The following is a 21,962-nucleotide window of genomic DNA, read 5'->3' as shown; positions in this document are numbered from 1 at the left end:
TTACTTACAAGAATTTAAGATTATGTCAAAAGTATTTTTCCTTATTTATAAATATCAATATAGTATCAAAATTGTTATTTTAAAAATATCTATTTGTTTTCTTTATATTCAATGAAAGATTTCTTTCCGAAGCTCTAAAAAAGTAATGAATGTTGATAAAGATGTTTTTATATTTTCAATCTTATGATGTTTCTAAAATTTAATTACTTAAATAAATTAAAATTATGTTAAAATTATCTTTTCATATTTATAAATATCAATATAACAACAAAAGTGTTATTTAAAAAAAAAATCTATTTGTTGCCTTTACATTCAATTCTCAATTCCATGATATTCTAATAATTTAATTGTTTAAAATAAACTAAGATTATAAATCAAATTAAACCTTAATTCTAAATGAAATTGACTTCTACTTCTAACACTAAAATAAAAATAAACCCTAACCATAAACTAAATTGATCTTTATAAATAAATAAAAAAGTAACTAATAGTAATAAAAAGATGTTTCTATACTTTCAATTTCATGATATTTCTAAAATTGACGTACTTAAATAAATTAAAATTATGTGAAAAGTTTTTTTTTCATATTTATAAATATCAATATAGTAACAAAGTTGTTACTTTCAAATATCTATTACTTGCCTTTAGATTCAATTCTCAATTCTATTATGTTTTTATAATTTAATTAGTAAAAATAAATTAAATCTATATTTTCATATCTATAAATATGAATATAGTAAGAAAATTATTATTTTGAAAAATTCAATTAAAAGATTTCTTTCGTTCTATTATATATAATCTTTTATGAGTTCTTTTGAAGTGAACCAATATGATTAGCAAAGAAAGTGGACAACTATATCTATAACTTTCTATGAACAATAAAATAATTCAATATTAAGGCTTGGCATGTGATGAAGGATGGTGAATTTTTTTATCTTTGCATATACATAATATAGTCTATCATTAAAAAAATGGACCATGAAAATTTTAGAAAAATTAATTCATAAAAAATCATGTAATTATTATAAAATTCTTTCAAATTTAATTAGGTGATCATTTTTTGAATTAATGTTTCGAATCACACTATAATCTATAAAAAAGAAAGAAAAATAGACCAAGAGGTCCCTTGAAATATTAACGTAAACCAATTTGAAATCAAATCCTAAACTAAATTGATACTTAACTCTAACACTAAACCAAATCAAATCCTAACCCTAAAATAAATTTAATTGTAACTCTTAACTTTAATTGAATCTTAATCCTAATCTTAATTAAATATTGAAACTAATTAAATTTTAACCCTAACCACGAACCAAAATCTACCATAAACCAAATTGAACCTTAACCTTAAACCTAATAAAATAAAATAAAACCCTAACATAAAACCACTTTGAACCTTAATATTATACTAAATTGAACCTTAACCCTAACACTAACCCTAATACTAAACCAAATTGAACCTTAGCACTAAACCAAATGGAACCTTAAGCCAAACTTTATTCGAAATCAAATCCAATCTAAACCTATACCAAACTAACCCAAAATCTGTAGGTCATGGAGAATCATATTGAAGATATAGAAATAATCATCTTGAAAACCAAATTGAACCCTAATCTTAACACTCAGTCAAATTGGACCTTAATTCTAAACCTTGAATTGAGTCTTATACTATCCCTAGTTTACTGATTTTTTAATTAATGACTGTTGAACACAATGTACCACTGAGAGGGGGTGAATTAGTGGTTTCCAAAACTCTTAACCTTTTAGTCCTAAGAGTGAGTACCGGTTAGCAATGCAAACACTAAGTAAACCTACTGGTGAGATAAAGAAAGACATCACAAAGCAATCATACAAAGGCACATCACATGACACCGATATATATGAGGAAAACCCAAGATGGGAAAAACCTTGGTGAGAAATGTTGTTGGAGTCTACTGCTCCAATCCAGCCTCACAATAAGAACAATGGTTACAACATTTAAGGCACCAACCCAAGGAGAACCACTCCTAATTTAGGGCACCATGTTGGAAACCAATAACATTGAGAGAGGGGGGTGAATAAGTGTTATACCGAAATAAAAGATTTTAGCCTTAACAAAACATACATACACCAACTGGTATACTAGTATAAACAAAATTGAAAGAAGTAATGCAACTAATAAGCCAAACACATAAATGAGAAACATAGCACACATATTTATACATGGAAAACCTAAATGAGGAAAAACCATGGTGGGATTTGTGACCCACAATATCAATTCACTGGCCATATGAAGAGATAATACAATATATGATGGGCATGCACTTGCAAGAAGGATTACAGCCTAGAGCACACTACTCATCACAAAAGGAGCCTCACTGACTACATAACAATCCAAACAACAATCTGGAGAATAGTGAACTTCTTAGTATAGCATCTCCTATGCCAAAATACAGTTCCTATTTAAGCTTTGTCTGTTCCGGTCAAAACCCTAAACCTCAGTACCGGGATAACCCTTATACACAATTCCTCACATACATAGTCTCTCTGATATATTTCACATTACATTACATCCATATATCCATTCCACATATCTATCATTATTCTCTTATTCTTCTTCCTATTACAAAATGATCTAATCAATCTCCCCTATATACCCTATACAAATTTATGCCTTATGTCGACTTACAAGGATATATACAATATAATATTGCATGTCGGCCATATAACATAAATGAATGAGCATTAAAAAAATTGCCGATGCCGGATCCAAGATGTGTCGGCCTCCAATACCGATGACCTTTACTATACCATGTCGGTCTACATTGTCGGTAACCAAAGAAGCTGGTGTTGGTACCGGTGCCAATGTAGAGTCTGTGAAGTGCCTGTCGGTACACCATATGAAACCGGATCCCAAAATCATGTTGCCATCAATGATAACATAATGAAACCTAACCAATAGAGTGTCAATTGCCAACAATCTCCCCCTTTGGCATTGATGACAACACTCATGTGAAAAATGGTCATAGTTTCAACTACCGGTTTCATCCTTCCCTGCTCCCCCTGAGCTGAATATGCAAAAATGCTCCAAAATTCCAAAATTCCAAAAACTCTGTAACTCCCTCTAATGTATGCAATCCTTCATTCTTTTTCACATGTATACTACTCCCCCTTTGACATCAATGCCCAAAAATTGTAAAAAGAATGTCAAAGAATGATAATTGTACACTGAATACCTTCAAAAATGTTTTACCGGAGCTTGAACAAATTCAAGATTTCTAGGTAAGCTTTCTCCAATAACTCTATATAAGTATCCCAGCCAGTTTTGAATGTGTCGGAGATAGATACAACTCCACTTAGTAAATATGCAAGTGTTTCTTTCTCATTAACTTCTGTCGGTGTGGGCTTACCAAGAATATCCATGCAATCCCTCTTATGTACACCAAGTGAATCCAATCTTGGACTCACCAAACCTCTAAGACTTCTGGCTCTTTGAATGATCTTATCTCTTTCTTTTTCAAGAGTAGAAATTTGGTTCTCCAAAGTCAAAATTTGTTTGTCAATAGATGTTGTCAATGAAGTTAGACCATCAAAAGAATTAGCAATATTAGCAATTTTGTCTTGTACCTCTTTTATCTTTTCATCTACTTTTTGCTGTAAGAATCTTTGTATTGCAACATACCTTGTATATATCAGTACCTTGTTTCAAGGATTTTTCTATCAAAATTAGTTTCTCCTCAATCTTTTTCTTCTCTTTGTCAATGATCTGATCAAAAGTGGCTCTCTTAGCCAAAGTGAATTTCTGAAGTGCATGTCGGTTAGAGATCTGTTGTAATGATTGAAAATATTTAGAGATGTGTTATGTTATTACCTTAAGCTTGCCGGAAGGGCTTTCTTCATTCTCAATCTTACATTCTGGGACCAATCTGTTCAAAATAGTTATGTATTGATCTATAATCCCCTTGTCTGTGGTTCCCTCCTTCATCAGTTTTTGAGCAGCCATTATCATTAATTTTGTGGGACTCATCTCTATGATGTTTTTCTTTTCCACTAGAGAAGTGTTAATTGTCAATAATGATGTGCCAACAACTGGTTCCCTACTGGATTCCCCTATTTCCTCTGGTGATTTAACTTTTATTACCTCCTCACTTGCATCGGTGGCTTTGCCACTTGGTGCAGTCTGTGCAACTGCCGGTTCCACTCTAGGAACACTATCCTCAACCTGTACATTAGTATCCAGAGGACAAGTGTCCTCAATGTTAGTATCTTGTACAATGTTCTCTGCATTAACTGATGTCTCTGTATTTGTCTGTATATTTGTGTTAATTAGTGGCTTAATTTCCACTATCTTGATATTCTTCAAAATCGAGGGTGGAGTACCCATGATTCCTTTACCTTTCCCTTCAACTGGTGTATCTATAGTCTCAGTCTTTGTCTCCGGTAAAGTGAAGAATCCTCTATGCTCTTCCAAAAATTTTATCCAATCCTTCTGTGTCTCCTTTATTATCTCATTCATCCTTCCTAACATTAGGCTAGTTATTCTATGTTTGTTGTTAAAAACCTTTCTATCTGCGGCCTCAATTGCCTTCTGCATCTCATCTGGAGTTATAGCAACACATATAGCTAAAATTTATTTCATCTTAATGTGTTTGTCTTCTTGCACTGCAGATAACCTTCTAGCATCTAACATGTTGTATAGCTCTATCGGTATTTGATTTTCTATTTCAATTAATGCTTTCTTATAGATGTCTAAATATAGAAGAATTTCTTCCTCTACCTCTCTCTGTTCATCATCTTTAAATGTATCATAATAAGACTTGACATTATTCAGCATCCCATCCTTAGTAATTTCATCAATAATTTCAGCACAAGTCTTAGGTGGAATAATTGTTACATTACTAGTCTCTAGTGCCAAATCCGTGTCACTACTCTTCCTCCTTCTGGCAGTACATGATGCAGCTGATGGTGTAGGTTTGGGTGCCTGCTTCAATGACGGTAATTTGATGGTAACCTTCCTAACCAGTTGTTTCTTTGGTTCCACTTTAGGTTCTCCCGGTTTGTTCCTCACAACCCTTTTGAATGCTAATGGTGTCTCATCTTAGATTTTGAGTCTGCGGTCAAAGGTTCAATGTGAACTACCAGATCCTTCCTCTTTCTCCCTTTCTCTGGGACAACATAAATGAGTGCCTTAATGCCCTTAGAAACTTCCTGTACAAACTTGTTTACATTAGTTTCTTGTTTTTCCCTCTTCTTCCGGTTGAACTCAGTTTCAACCTCAAGAGTTTTTTGTTCTGTTGTTCCACAAGGTTTTTCTGTTTTATCTATTTCAGCATCAAGCAAGATTTTTGCATGACCATCAAGAATTAATGCATCCACTGTTGGCATATGTACAGAGCATGATGACATGTTAATACTGTATGTTGTCATTGATGTGAATATGATGAGTGAACCAGTATATTGAAGTTAAGCAACTGACAAAGAGAACCGGTATGATGTTGTGAACCGACATATGTGAAAAAGTGAAGTGGTATGCTTGTCCAAGTGAACCGGTATGTTGCAAAGAGAACAAGAGAATTGGTATGAGGTTGTGAACCGGAATTGGTATGTCGGAACAAGAACCGATATATGGAATGTTTTGTATCAAGGGTTCATATGGCATGACTAGCAGTTGGTAGTCTCAGTCTCAGGGTTTCCGGTTGAAGTGTTTTGAGCTTGTGTGATGAGTTAGCATTGTAATGGAGATCAGATCGTGTTGCCATGTTAGCCTCGTGCACGTGAAGGATCTTTCATGAAGGAGATTGATCCTATCTACCTTGGGAATGTGTGAAGTCTCTACAAACAGTGGAGAACACGTGATGGGTTATGTCCTCCAAGAAGTGATGAAGAACGAATGATGGAGAATGTCTTGAGATATGTTCAAGACCATTGTATTCAAATGCAAAGTGCTCAATGGTCAGGATTGAACCAACTGAATTGCTCAACCTAAATGTTTAGGGCTTAGGGTTAATGTTACTGACCTATCTATTTCTTATAAGTTCAATGTTGTGTTTCATGTTGAAGTTGTTGGCAAATGTTGTGTGTGTATCTAAGTGCAAAGATACGCGATTCTTGCCATACCAGATAAGAGGGTAGATACCTGGAGAGTGTGTATGCAGAAGAAAGGAACTAAACCAGATCTGCATTGGCATTGAGTGATATTACTAGAACATTGTAATACCTGTTGATCTCTAATCACTTCAATAGTTGGAAAATCCCTTAATAGGGTAGCTTTAACTAGCTTGCTGTAAATCCTTTAACAGGGTGACTCAAAGCCATTGAGTTCATAAAATCCTCTAACAAGGTAACCTCTAATAAGGTTTAACCCTTAACCGGGTATTCTATCCATCCCTTAACCGGGTGATCCCTAATAGGATCGGTTCCTAACAGAGCGGACTTCAAAAGAGTTCAAAACTAGATTGTGGGTATTCATCCCCACCGTGGTTTTTCCCAGTTGGGTTTCCACGTGAAAAGTATGTGTGTCATATGTGATGTCTTTTTCATGTGATGCTTTGTTGTTTTCTGTGAAGCGGTGAATCATGTTGATCTAGCAAGTTATTATATTTCTGTTGATAGATTATCTATCTATGCACAAGGATAATGTGGAAATGAGGGTGTAGGTTGTGTGGTAAGATAAGTGTTTCCGGTTTATATCTTTCACAGTCTCATTGTGCTTAACTGGTAGTATTTTGGTTTATGACCGGTGTTAGTGATTCGTAGTCAAGTTCACTATTTGCAGTCAAACCAGTTCAAGAAAACTTTTTGTGCCTGTACTGATTCACCCCCCCTCTTAGTACCAGTTTGGTAATCACTATTCATCATTGAGTTATCAATTGGTATCAGAGCGCCCTCCAGGTCCTCTATGTTGTAAGCTTAATCGCTTGAGGGAAAGATCCTATTGTAATGATGAAGAGGGAAGGTCCAAAGTTCAACAGAGACAATTTTAAAATTTGGAAAGACAGAATGAAGATATACATCAGAAGCATGGGTGCTCAGCACTAGAGCTATGTTGAAAATTCCTATGCTATTCCTACCAGTACTCTCACCGATGATCAAAAGAGAGAGATCCAGGAGAATGGGCAAGTCATGGAAGCCTAATCAGCAGCTTATCTGACACTGAGTTTATCAATGTCCAAGATAAAGAAAATCCCAAAGAAGTATGGGATACTCTTGAGAATATCTATGATGAGCATGTAAAACAAGCTAAGGAAGAAAGCCTTAGAGGGAAGTTTGAAGAAATTCGGATGGTTGAAGGTGAGACCATTCAACAATATGGAATAAGAATCAAGACTATTGTTGGAGACATCAAGAGTGCAGGAGGGAAAATGGAAGATTCTACTGTTATTAGTAAAGTCCTGAGGTCCTTATTACCTGTCTATGCAATAAGGGTTGCTGCTATCCAGGAGTTGAGATCAATAGACAAGACTAAGGTATCCCTAGACTCCATCATTGCAAAATTAATAGCCTATGAGCTAAATAATTTTGATGGTAGTGTTTAGAAGACTGAATCAACTTTTAGAGCATCTGCTGCACCATCCAGAAAAGGCAAAGAAGCTAGTACCAGTGGCGAACCAAGACAAAGCAAAGAAATGGATGATGAGGAGATTCTGATGGAATTTGAAGCTCTTCTTGCCAAGAGACTTCCTAAGGGAACTGGTAAATACATAGGTAAGCTTCCTTTGAAATGCTTCTCTTGTAATAGGATAGGACACATTGCTATAAATTGTCCTAATGGTGACAACAAGGATAAACCAGAAAGGTTCAAGAAATTCAAAGGAGGAAACCGAAGAAACTATTTTGTAGCAGTTGATGAAGGTGTCATAGATGAGGAATCAGAAGATGAAGAAAATGAAGATATTGTGTTTGTTGCAGTCAAGGAGGATGTGTCAGACAAGAAGGCTCTCTCTTGTCTCCTGCTTTGATAATTCTAATGAGTGGATTATTGATAGTGTTTGTTCTCACCATATGACTGGTGACCAGAGCAAGTTTATATCTCTGGAAGAGTATGATGGTGGTGTGGTTCGTTTTGGTAATGATGCACCATGTATGGTCAAAGGTAGAGGGTCCATCTCTCTAAATGGAAAGAGCGGTGCTGACAATGTGTATTGGGTAGAAGGTCTCATACACAATCTATTGAGTGTTGCCCAGCTGAATGATAGTGGACTCACTCTGGAATTCAAAAATGGAGTGTGCAAAATCAAAGGAAAGAATGGTGAACTGATGGCCACCGGTATGCAGACCAAAGGTAACTTATTTCAGCTGAATGCAAATATAAGTACATGCCTTATGGCTAAGTTTGATGATAGCTGGATATGGCATAGGAGACTTTGCCATGTAAACTTTGATAACATAGTAAAGGCCAGTAAGATCAAGGCAGTAAGAGGACTGCCAATGCTGAGAAAACTAGAAAATCCTTTGTGCAAAGAATGTCAACTGGGGAAAATGTCTTCCTCAACCTTCAAAGGTAAATCTTTCACTGCTGACAACTTACTTGATCTTGTGCATACTGATTTGTGTGGTCCTATGAAAAATAGGAGTGTGCAAGGAGATAGGTATTTTATGATTCTTACAAATGATTGCTCAAAAAATGATGTGGGTCACATTCTTGAAGGACAAGTCTAAAGCCTTTGGAAAGTTCAAAGCTTTCAGAGCACTGATAGAAAAGGAAAGTGGTAGAAGAATCAAATGCCTTAGAACTGATCAAGGAGGGGAATTCACTTCTGGTGAATTCAACAAATATTGTGAAGAAAATGGCATCAAGAGACAACTGTCTGCCCCCCGGACTCCACAGTAGAATGGCCTAGTAGAGAGAAACAACTGGACTGTGGTTGAAGCAGCTAGAACTATGTTGATCCAAGGAAAGGTTGCTCACACCTTTTGGAGAGAAGCAGTGAGCACTGCAGTCTACATAATGAACCGAGTACTCATCAAGAAAGGAAAGGATAAGACTCCTTATGAGTACTGGACTGGTAAGACACCTGTGGTAAGTTACTTTAGAGTATTTTGTAGCAAATGCTATATCAAGAGGAGTGAACATCAGAGCAAGTTCGATGCAAAATGTGATGAAGGAATATTCCTAAGATATTCCACAAAAAGTAAAGCTCTCAAATGTTTCAAAAATAGGACTTAGAGAATTATTGAAAGCATCAATGTTAGGGTTGATGAAAGCACTGAGAAATCAGAGGAAACTGGCATAGAGCATGTAGGAAATGAACTGGTAGTAACTTTCTGGGAACCAGTTGCAAATCAGCCCAGTACCAGTAATTGTGCTCCTACACCGGTAGATGCTGATGAAGATGAGGATGATGAAGAAAAGAAAGAGGAAGTTGTTAAGAGCATACCTAGGTATGTCAAACTCAATCATGATTCAAAGCAGATCATAGGAGACAAAGATGCAAGAATTCTTACAAGAAGAAAGGTCAGAGAAAGCTTATGTATGATCTCTGAATTTGAGCCTAAATCATTCAAAGAGGCACATAAAGATGAAGACTAGATCAAGGCAATGGAGGAGGAACTTGACCAGATAGAGAAGAATGGTACATGGTCTTTGGTACCTAGAACGGAGCATAAAAATGTCATTGGAACCAAATGGGTCTTCAGAAATAAGATAAATGAGGATGGCACAGTGGTAAGGAACAAAGCCAGACTAGTATGTAAAGGATATGCCCAAGAAGAAGGAGAAGACTATGGAGAAACCTTTGCTCCAGTAGAAAGGTTGGAAGGAGTTCGTATGCTTCTTGCATATGCAACTTTTAAAGGATTCAAGGTATACCAAATGGATGTAAAATCTACATTTCTAAATGGAATACTTGAAGAGGAGGTATATATAGAGCAACCAGATGGGTTTTCTCTATCAGAAGACAATGACATGGTGTGTAGGCTACATAAAGCCTTGTATGGACTGAATCAGGCACCTAGAGCATGGTATGAATGCTTGTACTCCCATCTTGTGAAGATTGGATTTGAAAGAACAAGTGAAGATAGCAATATCTACTTGAAATCAGAAGGAGATCAAATTTTGATCTGTGAAGTATTTGTTGATGACATAATCTTTGGTTGAGATGACAAGATGAGTCATGACTTTGCAGATGAGATGAAAAAGGAGTTTGAGATGCCACTCATAGGGGAGATTAAGCTCTTTATTGGACTGCAGATTCAACAAATGAAAGATGGAATCTTTATTACTCAGTCCAAGTATGTCAGAGAGGTTTTGAAGACCTTTGGCATGGAAGACAACAAACTGGTTGGTACACTAATGGTGATCGGTTGTAAACTATCAAAAGAGGATGACTCAACATTGGTAAATGGGAAGGAATATCGATCAATGATTGGTAAGTTGCATTATGTAGTGCATAGCAGACCAGACATTGCACATGCAGTGGGTATTACCGCTCAGTTTCAGCAAAGCTTAAGAGAATCCCACTAGGTAGCAGTCAAGTGGATTCTTAGATATCTAAAGGGAACTATTGACCATGGATTATGGTATCCATACAATGATGATTTCAATCTGAAAGTGTTCACAGATGCTAATTGGGCTGGTAATGTGGATGACTGGAAGAGCACAACCAGTGGTGCATTCTTTCTCGGTGGTAGACCGGTCTCATGGATGAGTAAAAAGCAGAGTTGTATCTCTCAGTCTACAGCAGAAGCGAAGTATGTTGTAGCTTTTATGAACTGCACCCAGACTATTTGGATGAAGCATGTATTGAATGGCTTCAAAATTCCTATATCTGAACCGGTAAGTATATTTTGTGACAATACAAGTGCAATTAACATTTCCAAGAATTCGGTTTTACATGCTAGAACCAAGCACTTTGAAATCAAGTATCATTTCTTGAGGGAAAAGGTTCAGAACAAAGAGGTGATATTGGAACATGTTTCCAGTAAGGAGCAGTTAGCAGACATATTCACCAAGCCTCTATCGAAGGTTACCTTTACCTATCTAAGAGGTGAATTAGGGGTGCTGCCCCTTCAAGAGGTAAATTAAAAGTCTATGCTCCACATCAGTCAGGTCTTCCATTGATATATCGTTTCAGGATTGATGTGTTGTAGGATGCTACTCCTCAGGGGGAGCAACATAGTGGAACATGGCAGCTTATGCCTCCACTTTGGCATTATTGTCAAAGGGAAAGAAGATGTGAAGCGGAGAAGATGTGATGCAGAAAGAGAGATATCTTTGTATATTGCCATCAATGCCAAAGGGGGAGATTGTTGGCATATGTATAGAGCATGATGACATGTTAATACTGTATGTTGTCATTGATGTCAATATGCTGAGTGAACCGGTATATTGAAGTTAAGCAACTGACAAACAAAACCGGTATGATGTTGTGAACCAGCATATGTGAAAAAGTGAACCGGTATGCTTGTCCAAGTGAACCGGTATGTCGCAAAGAGAACAAGAGAATCGGTATGAGGTTGTGAATTGGAACTGGTGTAGACGTATAAAAATGACCATATTCCTAAATGAATATTTTATGTTCATTTCTCTATTTAATTAAATCCAATTTAATTAAATTATCCACATTCCTCTATTTTATTAAGTAAATTACTCAATTTATTTAAATAAAATTCACTATACCCATTTAATGAATAAATTATTTTATTCAATTAAATCCCTTCTATCCACTTTTAATTAAATTCAAATTTAATTAAATAGTTATCCTAAATTGAATAAATCTAATTTATTTAATTTCTCCAAATTACAACCAAATTAAATTAAATCATATAATTCAATTAAATCCTATTATCCCTCCATCCACTTGCAAAATCCCAAACCCCTTCCTAATCCCTTCTAGAATCTTCTAATCGCTTCTAATTAACCTAACCCTCCTCTAAATTTTGTCACATCCCTAAGAAAAGGGAAGTCACTTCTCAAAAACCTTAAAGTCTTTGATAACCATTGAAGGTTTTCAACCTTCAACCACTAAAACCCTTAAAGTCTTTGAAAACCATTAAAGGCTTTCAACCTTCAACCACTTAATCCCTAAAGTCTCCAATAACCATTAATGGTTAATTCAAACCCTCCCACATGGTTAAAACATTTGTTTTGACTCAACCTCTATCCAACCCAAGGGTCTCATCAGGCCATTAATGCTTTGACCATGATTATCTCTTAATCATTTGCACAAAAGTTTATCCTTGGATTAACTCTTAATCCAGTGGGTAAGCCTAACTTAGACTTGACCCTTAGCCTTTAGATAACCATGAGGTCTTCTCAGGCCTTTAATGCCTCCAACCTCTTCTCTCAACCCAATCCTATGTTGACACTTGTCACCATTTCATTGGTACAAATTATGCACATGGATCCCCAACTTTCAAACCTGGCCCTTGATTAAACCTTTCAATCCTGACCATCCATTGCCCTGTTTATGCTATAAATAGAGCTCTCATTCCTCCATTTTTAACAATCATCTTTCAAATTTGAAACATCACACTTATGCTCAAATACTTTCAATCTTTTTCATCATCTTTATGCTCTTCATTTAGCCTCTTTTAGATCATAAATTAGACTAATATGCATGCTTAGATTACTTTCTTTATCATTTTAATTCAATTAAAGACTAAATATAGTATGCTAGGATAGTATTCATACTAATCTTGTCATCTTATCATTTAGTTTATTGCATTTTAGCATCATATATAGCTTACAACACATCTCATACTAAAATCAATCAAAAGCATCTCTCGTTCTCATATTTGCCATCCTTAAACCATTTTGCTCAGTGATCTGAGAGCAAAAACATTGGTTTGAGGGACATTGTGAGATAGAGAACCATGGGACCCTCCTTGGGAAGCTGAGTAACACTACGTTACTCCATAGCTTGCATCAAGAAGTCCTGTGTGTGTGTGTGGATTAGTATTTTACAATATTTTCACATATTGAGTTTTATCAGCCCACTTTTACCGCATACATTTCTGGCGCCCATCGTGGGGCCCGACCCCAAATAACAAATCGGTTTTTCAAATTGATCACTTTTGCAGGTCCACAGGAAACAGGAATCAGCGCGTCGAAAACATACATTAGCGCATCCGCTTAACAGTCTAGCCCTTCTAGCCTACTGTTCAGCGCGTGGGCTCTCTGTTTTAGCGCGTGAAGACCTTTTCTTAGCGCATGATGTTGTTTAACAATTTTTCCTGTAGGTCTCGACGCGGGCATAACACAGAGTAGCGCATCGACCCAATAGATTAGCGCATCCGATCCACATTTTAGTGCCTGTAATACATAATCCAGCGCTTAAAACCCAAACAGTAGCGCATCAGATTTAAAATTTTCCTGCAGAATTGACCGCGGGAAAAGAAAAACACAGAATAGCGCTTCCAACACCCAGAGCAGCGCATCCCAGTAACAGAATAGCGCAGAGAAACATAAGTATAGCGCATCTGGATCATATTGTAGTGCGTACAGTTTGTTCTGTAGCGCATAAAAAAAAAAAAAAAATTATTGTAACCAAATTAAAATTTTAGACTTGTAGAAGTCCTCCAGAATCACCTGACATTTTATCTTTTTGTTTGTTTGCAGGGTTCTAACGGTTTCTTGCAAGTAGAGCGAGGAATTTTATTTTTACAAACAACAAAAAAAAATGATTTCTTTTGTTGACCTCCAAAACGAAAAATTTGCTTTGTTGACCATTTCCATTTTTCTAGATCAGCAAATCTTTCTTTAAGATTAAAAAGAACATCATGTTTTTGTGGAGCAACATCTCTACATAGGTTAGCAAATCACTGAATTGGAGGCTTAAAAAGAATCTTTGTTTGCTTTGTCTCGAAAGTGGAAGGTATATGCTCTCCCCTTAACTGGGTGATCAAAAATCCAGACCACTCTTACTGCTTTCAGTTATTTCAAAGTGTATACATCCTTTAGCAGGCCTGCCTTCCCGAGGAGTTGCAATCAACTCTTAAAGCCGTTTATGGCCGGTGTGAAGGGAACGACCTAAGTGGGGAATGACTTTGACGCCAAGAATTCCAACCCACTATAATCAAATGTGGAAAGTGACGAAAGTCCTTTTCAACGGTTGCGCGCAGTGATTAGCCTTCCCCCAGTATCTTCGAGATACGTAAAGCCTTTGTTCTAAAGGTTGGGAAGCCTCCTGAGGGAGTTTATCACTGACGGCCGAACGGGAAGCCTGATTACGAACCATAGAATTAGAAACTTTGAACCGAGTCAGTAACCAAACATTTGTAACATCATAGTGCAAGGGTGGGGAAGAATCCGCCCCCAAGATTACTCACCATATATCTCCCAAGATAACTACTCAATTGTGAAGCAATTCACTTTGGGTTAACTTCTGGCAAAAGGCAAAAAAACGGGCACCCTCTAGGGGGTGACACGGCTGTTTGAGCTGACGGGGTATCGAGACTAGTGGGCTATGATGTTATTGATGACCCTTGAATAAAGAGTCTTTCTAAAGTGTCTTACTTGTATCCAAACTTGTTAAAACATTGGGGATTTGAACACATCTTCGCAAGAATATACACTTTCTGTTAGATTAAGCAAAATGATTGTACTTTGTGTGCCGTGCTTACATTTGTTATTTCAGAAAATCATCCATCACACTTGAAAATTTCTCAACAAAATTCAAAATCCACAAAACAATCTCCTAAACAGAAAAATCAGGGTAGTCTAGCGCATAAGAGCAACATCTTAGCGCGTGGAACACTTCTATTAGCGCATCCAAACATCAAATTAGCACATGCAGTTAAAACAGTAGCATTTCAATCCTGAGGTAAACCAGTATACAATCCTTTAGCGCATCCACAACACAGTCTAGCGCGTCTCAGCGACCTCTTAGCGCGTAGGAATCAAAGATTAGCGCATAAAACAAAACAGTTAGCGCGTAGCAAACCCAGTGTAGCGCGTAATTTTTCAAAAAAATTTCAATAGCAATTTTCAACAGTCCTATTTTAGCGTGTGGCAGCCACATCCTAGTGCTTAGCATACATACATTAGCGCATCTACTCAAACAACTAGCGCGTGTCAGGCCTAGTGTAGCACGTAACTTTTTCAAAAAATTCAACAGTAACTTTCAACAGACCTAACTTAGCACGTAGAAATCATATTATAGCGCATATTCTCCAACAGTTAGCGCATTTGAAGCCCAGTCTAGCGCGTATATTTTTCACCAGTCAAAACAAAAATTTTCCAAAATCTAAATTTTAGCGCGTATCTTGGGGCAGATTAGCGCGTGTGCTCATTCCTTTAGCGCATCAAAGCAATTAAGTAGTGCATCTAATCTTTGTTTTAGCGCATGATCAAAAGCCGAAAAACAGAGAGTTGAAACTGAGAATTTTTGAAAATTTCAAAAACATTTTAAAAGACTTTTTCATCAAAAATTCATCTTTTTTCAAACCAGAGTGACAAAAACAAACCATTGAAAACTTTTCTCAAGTTAAATTTGTGTCAAACAAAGTTGTCAGAATCTGAAACGAATCGCACAATAGAGGACGTCTCTTCTATCATAATCCGGAAAATTTTCATCATCAGTATCAATTAAATCCTTTAACATCTTACGAATTTTTATCTCACAAACACTTGTCTAAATTTTTTTTTCAAATTGTCAAATCTAGTTTCCAGATCGGGAAACTTTTTATCCATATCATTTGGCACGCTTTATCGTGAAGGGGCATCTAAACCTTCATTCTAATAAAGTACGATTTGAAATTTTTAAAACAAGAATCACCTAAATCCAAACCAATCAAAGGAAATCATTGATCTCTCTTGCATGACTAATCCCCTTATTCTGAGAAGAAAGAACCTCTATCGTAACATCACGTTGAAGAAACAACAACCTAATTTTTCCAAATTCATCAAGCGAAATAAGTTTTATACATCAATCGTCAACTCTTCAAATCTCATCGGGTATTCCTTCATCATGTCAAACGTTATATCCAAAACAAATCTAACGAATTTGACAAGGAACCCTTGAAGACAAGAGCATACTGTCAAAAGTCTGCTTTTAATCAAACTATAAACCGCGGCGGAAAAATCAATCTAGCATTCTTGCCCGACGAGTGCATCACATATAACACATCTCGACCAGAACCACCAACGCCCGCACAACACATTGAGGAGGCTTTTGTACCTTTCATCACTGAAAGCTTCTATTAAAATGCCTGTTACTCACTCTCAACGAGACAAACAAAGCGAGGCACACGCAGAATCAAGTATGAATCGCAGATTATCAAATCCTTTTGAAGTTCCGCCTGTAGAAGAACCTGAAATTACTGAAGCCCTTCTTCGGGAATGTCAAGTAAATCCCTCATTCCAAAAACTTGTCGAAAAGCTCATGGAAAATGACAAGGAAAAATATCTATTGATGCTCACAAGCAAGGGCGTTAAACTTCCTGAAGATTTCGACCCAAATCTTTTTCAAACCGGATCTCGGCAATATACATATCAAGAACAAAATCGAGAAGAAGAAACTCACATACCTAAACAACATAAATTTGAACAACACATTCCAGAACAACGCATACCAGAAATGCGTATACCTGAACTAGACACACCAGAGCAACATATACCATTTACCACTCCTTTTCAGCTGAGAACCAATACAAGGCAAAAACTTTTTCCTCGGCAAGATAATGCATCCTTGATTGCTCTTACTCAACAAATGCAAATGTTGCAAAGACAAATACAGGATATGCAACAAGGGACAACAGTGCGGTACTCTTTAAATGAAATCTGTCCTTATCCATTTGACAGAAGCTTGAACATGGTTCCTTTTCCTCCAAACTCAGACGTTCCCAAATTTGATAAATATGATGGGAAAAGTGATCCCAGAGATCATGTTTGAGAATTTTGCACACTGAGCCTGGAATTTGCTCATGATGACACCTATTTGATGAGGTTATTCCCCAGAAGCTTGGGAGGGCAAACTATGGAATGGTTAGCCAAAATTTCGCCGCTTGTTAGATCATTTGATGAATTGGTTAACAAATTCATTACCCACTATTCCTACAACATCCAACATGCCATAACCATGCTAGATGTTTGCAACACCAAACAAAAGAACAATGAAACATTCATGTTATTCCTTCAGCGTTGGCGATGCATGGTATCCAGATATCCTTGCGATATTCCTGAAAAGGAGAAAATGGAAATCTTCATTGATAACTTAAATGGCGAAATGAGTTACAGACTCAAACTTCAATGTATACCATCCTTTGCCAAATTGATTGAAAATGGCATTCAAGTAGAGGAAGCTTGTGTCAAAAAGGGAACACTCAAATTCTACAAGGAAGGAACAAATTCATCAAACTACAATAACCAAAACAACACCAACTTTGACAAATCTAGATTTTGGACTTGAAACAAAAATGAAAGCAACAATGAACCACATGATCCTAAATCGAAACAACCAGTGCTTGCATTATCTGGAAATCCTCAGAACACGAAAAATGCTAAAAATGCTACTCCCAGTGCTAATACGTATGCGCAAAACACTGATCAAGGACAAATCAACACCAACAACACCAACGATAATCGAGGCAAAAACATGAATCCAGGACCTAACAACAATCCACGCAACAACACAAACAATTTCCAAAAGCTTATCTTCACACCATTGGGACAATCACTAGAATCCGCATTCAGAGAACTTTTGGCAAACAAGGTTCTTTCTTTACCACCAATCAACAATTATGAACCCCCAGTCAAACCACCTTGGTGGAATGATTCACACTATTGTGATTTCCATCGCAACAAGGGTCATTGAACAAACGAGTGCATGAGATTGAAACACATAATCCAGGACATGATTGATCGAGGTGACTTAACGGTGGATGGTCTCAAAACAAATAATGATCACGAAGCCTTCAAAAATCCTCTCCCAAATTACAACAAAGATGGAGCATCAACTTCAAATGATACACGCGGAGTTTGTATTAATCACATTTATGATAACACTATCAATCATATATCAGCTGAAGATCATCAAATAAATGTCATCACCATCCGAGATCAGCATGATCATGAATCTGTCAATGTAACAACCCGCACTCAGAAATATGTCTTGAAGGGACATACTGCACCTGCAACTACCACACCAAAAATCCAATATGACTTGGTTAACCAACTACGCAAGACTCCAGCTCAGATATCTATCCTGGAATTATTGAAACTATCACCCAAGCACAAAGACATATTGGAGCAATCATTATTGGAAACAAATGTACCTCAAAATCTAGATACAGACAGATTTCAAGCCATGGTTGCCCATATGACAGGATCTCATAACCTCACCTTCACAGAGCACGACAATACCTCATTGAGTCATCCGCATAATACCCCTCTCCATATTGAAGTCATTGTTTGCAAACACCGAGTCAAGAGAGTCCTAATAGATGGAGGAGCCGGTCTTAATATCTGTACTTTAAAGCTTATCCGTGCATTAGGCTTCTCAGAAGAATCTATTGATCCTTGCAAAAAGATTACCATAAAAGCATATGATGATGAGGAAAGGTCCTCTAAAGGCACAGTAATATTACCTATTCAAGTAGGCCCAGTACAAAAGGATACTATTTGTCAAGTCTTAGATATTGATCTAACCTACAATATTTTGTTAGGACGACCCTGGATACATGAAATGCAAGCAGTCCCTTCTACATATCACTAGTGTGTCAAGTTTCCTTATGATGGACAAGAAATCTCCATATCTGCTGATCATAATCCATTTCAACATTGCAATGCAATGGGGGCAGCACAAGATAGTTTGGTTCCTCATAATAGAGAAAAGCAGCAATCTTCGATATCAGATCCACACACAGCAAAATCCAACTCCTTATGGGGAGACTTCAAGCAGAAAATGCAAATCAAAGACCAAGGCATAGGAGAATACTCTTTGGAGCCTTTATGTTTGGAAAAATTGCCAACCTCACCTAGATCGCATGGTTTGCCTACTACATCAACACAAATGGCTACCAAGCCCATCACTAAATTTGATGGTACCTTCATCCAATTGGGTACTCTAGCACATGAATCAGAAGACAAAGATATTCTTAGCTGGTTATACAAAGATGAAGAAGAAAATCATAGAGCAGCTGCTCTGGACATTGTTCTACCAACACACATGTATGGAAAGGGCCACTTAATCATGAAGCAAATGGGATATGATGGTAAAGGACCCATTGGCAAATGCAAAGAAGGAGTCACTGAACCTATAAATCTTCCTTCACAACCTAGCAGAAACAAAGCAGGATTGGGTTCTAAACTCACGTTCCTATTGAATTGACCACCTCACCTACCTATCAAACCTCAATGGAAAGTAAAGACACCATACAAAGAAGAATCCTGGTAGGAAGCACTTTTTGAATCAGCAGAAACAATCCGCAAGGCACGAGAACGTCAAGATCAGAAATTACATCAGGAAAAACTTCTAAGTCATAAGAAGGCCCTATCTACAACAGTAGCTCATATTCAAACACCAATATCTCAAGAACAGATTAGGACATCTTCAAATACCGTTATTCCTCCCCGAAGAAGCACAGTATATGAACAAATCCAGCAAGTAGAAGACGGATCTGATACAGAATCTACAAAAACCATCAAAACGGTATCTATCATCAAAGATTTGTTTTCACCGTACAACACACCTATTTACAGCACATATAGAATCTGGGATGATGCCTATGAAACAGATTCCAATGAATATGAATGGGGTACCTTCTCCAATGCTACTACTGATATCCTGGATGATACTGATTCTATATCCCTTTCTCAGGAAGAACATAATGCAGAGGATAGACCTCTTGAATTTGGACCGCAACATATCTATGATGCTCCGGAAAGTGAACAGAAACATAATGAACAAGTCTATGTGGAAGATAATACCATCGAGGACCTCGACGAAATCCTAAATTTCTTTAAACCAAAAACCCAGCACAATGAAAACTCTATCCTAACACTTACGGTAGCCAAACTTGATCCACCCAATGATTCCTTACCACTTGTCTTTCCTGACCTCATCGACTGGGACGAACCTGAAACAAATGATATACCAATTTTCCCAGATGATGCATCTATTGTCCATTACCTATGTACCGTAAATCCGGAAACAGACTCTACCAGTGACCGAAATAATGATATCTGTCAATCAGGGAGTGCCAAGTCTCTCAGTCACAAAAATGCATCAAATAATGAATCTAATGCTGAAAACCAGTCAATGACAGCTCTAGATCATAAAAAAGTAAAAATAAAGGACGCATCGGAGGGTGAAAACCTTTTTAAGGCACCTAACGATGGGAGAATTGACACCCTTCCTGAGCACTTTCATGAGCGATCGCCCATATTGATTGAGCCTACTCAATCAATCAACATTGGTACCACAGAAGCAACCAGAAATATACATCTTGCAGAATCTCTGACAGAGGCAGAAAGATCGGCATTCATCATCTTCTTTAAAGAACATCAAATCAACTTTGCTTGGTCATATGCTGATATGCCCGGAGTAGATCCACACTTAATCATGCATCACTTGTCCATCTCTACAGGAGTTAAGCCAGTCAAGCAAAAGCTACGAAAGATGAATCCATAGGTGGCACTCATGGTCAAAACTGAACTAAAAAAATGATTAGACGTCGGATTCATCCGACCCATTGACTATGCAGAGTGGATATCCAATATCGTTCCAGTATCAAAACCGGATGGTAGTATCAGAATATGCACTGACTTCAAAGACATCAACAAATCTTGTCCCAAAGATGACTTTCCTCTGCCAAGTATCGACATAATTGTAGATCTCATAGCAGGCCATGCAATGCTCTCACTAATGGATGGTTTCTTAGGCTATAACCAAATCAAGATAGCTCCTGAAGATCAAGATAAAATAGCATTCACCTATCCTTGGGGGACGTACTATTGGAATGTCATGCCTTTTGGCTTAAAAAATGCGGGAGCCACTTATCAAAGAGCAATGACAACCATATTCCATGATATGATGCACACATTTATGGAAGACTATGTGGATGATTTACTAGCAAAATCCTTCACCAGAGTTGAACATCTCGGCATCCTAACAAAGATCTTTGATCGATTGCAAAAATTCCAAGTCCGACTCAACCCTAAGAAGTGTGTCTTTGGGGTTACATCAGGCAAGTTACTAGGCTACATAGTCTCAGCTAAAGGTATTGAAGTTGATCCAGCAAAGGTACAAGCCATCATGGACATGCCACCACCAAAGAATATCAGTCAACTTAGATCTCTACAAGGACGACTTCAATCAATCAGGCAATTCATCGCTCAACTAGCAGATAAAAGTCTGCCATTTAACCACTTGCTACACAAAAATGTACCATTCAGATGGGAGACTAAGTGTGCAGAATCTTTTTACCAAATTAAACAGTACCTGATGAATCCACCGGTTCTAGTACCACCAGTTGCCGGAAAGCCTCTTATACTATATATCTCAACAACAGATATTTCACTAGGGGCACTATTGGCACAAGAAGATCAACAGGGAAAGGAACACGCCATATACTACATCAGTAGAACATTGAATGGCTATGAGCTCAACTATACATTCATTGAAAAAGCTTGCCTAACAGTGGTCTTTGCATCTCAGAAGTTCCAACATTACATGCTAGCACACACCATCAAGCTAGTTGCAAAAATTGATCCTCTCAAATATCTACTCAGCAAGGCCGCTCTTACAGGCCGATTGGCTAAATGGGTCATGATTCTCAGTGAATTTGACATCCAATACACAGAAAGATGAGCCATCAAAGGACAAGCAATTGCAGATCAGTTGGCCAAAGCACAGCTACCAGGCAAACAAAGCATGGAGGTTGAATTTCCAGACAGGGATGTACTCGCTCTTTCTACAAAACAATGGACCCTATACTTTGACGGATCCTATACTCAACATGGTTCAGGTGCCGGCATTCTGTTCATCACTCCTGAAGGACACACTATGCCAAAATCATACAGACTTATGTTTCCATGCACAAAT

The sequence above is a fragment of the Cryptomeria japonica genome, chromosome 10 (genome assembly GCF_030272615.1).
Source record: "Cryptomeria japonica chromosome 10, Sugi_1.0, whole genome shotgun sequence".
Lineage (NCBI taxonomy): Eukaryota > Viridiplantae > Streptophyta > Pinopsida > Cupressales > Cupressaceae > Cryptomeria > Cryptomeria japonica.
This window is presented reverse-complemented; position numbering follows the sequence as displayed.